At 36.9% G+C, this 2,152-nt stretch overlaps 1 long non-coding RNA gene across 1 annotated transcript; it reads left to right on the top strand.

Moving 5' to 3' along the window:
• The first annotated feature begins 744 nt into the window (after positions 1-744).
• LOC306922869 lies at positions 745-1,566 on the top strand. Its single transcript, XR_013789973.1, has 2 exons — positions 745-897; positions 1,352-1,566. It is a non-coding gene; the product is annotated as an uncharacterized lncRNA (long non-coding RNA).
• Positions 1,567-2,152: the final 586 nt, after the last annotated feature.

Here is a 2,152-nt window from a genome sequence, read left to right on the forward strand (position 1 = left end):
TAGATTTCCAAGAAAACAATATTTTATGAAAAAAATAATATTCTATTTATTAGTGCTATAGGTTGTAGTGGCCATGAAAAAGATCATTGTGTATCAGTGATAACATTAATGTTTTTTCAGTATGTTGAAAACTTAAAAGTACCAGAAATTCACTGTTTTTGGCTTGTCCCTAAACCAGACCTTTGAACTTCATCTCCATAATAAAGTAATAAAAATGGTTAAATTAATTATAAACGTACTTTGCATTTCCTCATAATTACTTGAAAAGACATATTTCAATTTCCTATTGTTCATTATGTGCAATCTGAATATTTTTTCAACTGTTTAAAGGGACACTTCACCCTTTTTGCCAAAAAATATATATCAATGACGTTTATAAGATTTAGAACACTTTCCTGGCGTTATTTTTTGTGTAATCTCTGGGTTTAGATATTTTAGATTAACGGGTGGCTCTGACGTCAGAGACACTGTTCTACTTCACTTCCGGACTACAGTTGTCTCCTCACAATGCAGCTAGACCAGCCCCAAAACACAGCCGCCACGGACACTGCGATTTGTTCCACCTACAACGTTCGTTGACCGCACCCCCACTGCTGCATTCATTTGTTATTGTTATTACTTTGTATCATGGCGACCGGAGTAGCCTACTCAGAAGAACAACTCCGGCGCAGAGACGAGGAAGAGACTGCAACTAAATGTCAATTGCCACGAAATACGGGTTAATTCACCCTCGTGTTCACGGTGCACAATTCCTGTTAGATGGGGGGGAATCAATAGCTGTAACTCTCCACAACAGCTGTTGTAGACAGATTATACAGATATGTCCTGGAAAAAGAACTGGGAGGAACAACCAGAACCCAGCGGGTTTCGTGTGGATGGAATATTGTTTCAGTCAGAGTAAGTATATTGCTAGAAATGTAGGACCTATTGTAGCTGTTGCCAATGTTCTTACGTTGTGTCTTTTGTGTATGCTAATGCTAAACCAGGCTAACCGTGGTCCTTATCAGAGTGCATTTACTAAATAAAATAATAAATAGCCTGGCCTATCATACTTGAGCGACACAACGTTATGGGCTGGCATCTATTTATTGTTGGATTTCTGGAGCCATAGCACGCAGCTTTAAAGTGTTATTGTTGACTGGTGCACTTGCATTCCTTCTATATCTATATCTTGTAATTGTAGCTTCCAAATTGATAATATTCTACCAGTGCATAATAGTGTTCGTTTTACATGTATTAGGCTAGTACTTTAGGACGTATATATTAGACTGTTATATTAGTGGAATATTCTGGTCTGTGACATTAGTCTACCGAACTAATCACGTGTTTTATTGTCAATTATGTATTTCAGTCAAAATCACTTGGTAGCCTACAGACACTTTCTCAAATCGGTTCTGCAAGGAGAGACTTGATGCTGGAAACCGTCGTCTTATACTGTATCAAAGCTGGTCGTCCGGTCCAAATGTTCCTCTCCAACGGATTCCAGGAAGTCTGCACAGCTATAACAGCCTAAATCCAGCTGCAATATATCTTTATTGTGTTCTGTAAATAAAACTTTGAGCTTCACATTTTGGTTGCAATAATTATTCATTGAAGGTATGCCTTGTACTGTACATGTATTACTTGACTTGCTAGCATTTCAGCTGTGGCACTGATACTGTAATGTGAAGGGTCCCTTTGAACTCTTCATTAGAAATGGTCTGATAAATCTTATTTGGCCCAGGATTAATTTGACCATGTCTGATACATAACAGTGTAAGAAGTAAATAGGCCTATTACTGTCCATCCATGTGTTTAGTCAGATAACAGTGAAAACATGTGAAGAGTAAAAACAGTCCAGCTATATTAGACTTGAATGTTTACAAAGCTTCTAGCTGTAGTTCAATATTTATCACTAATATCAACTTCATGTGTTGACAAATAACATTGGTTGCATCTTACAATGGAAAAGGACACAGTAATGCAGTATGTTTTTTCTATTTACTTCCATTCATTGACACAAACAAGAATGTTCTCCAGAAGAAGGGTGCCAGTGCATTAGAATGATAGTATGCAAAAATCTCCATTCCCAACCATTCACTCAATATTTCAATTGGAACACCTAGAAGTAAATAATAATAACATTCTATCTTTGCTTTTGGTTCCTCAAATT

This window comes from Electrona antarctica, assembly GCF_951216825.1.
Source record: "Electrona antarctica genome assembly, chromosome: 5".
NCBI lineage: Eukaryota > Metazoa > Chordata > Actinopteri > Myctophiformes > Myctophidae > Electrona > Electrona antarctica.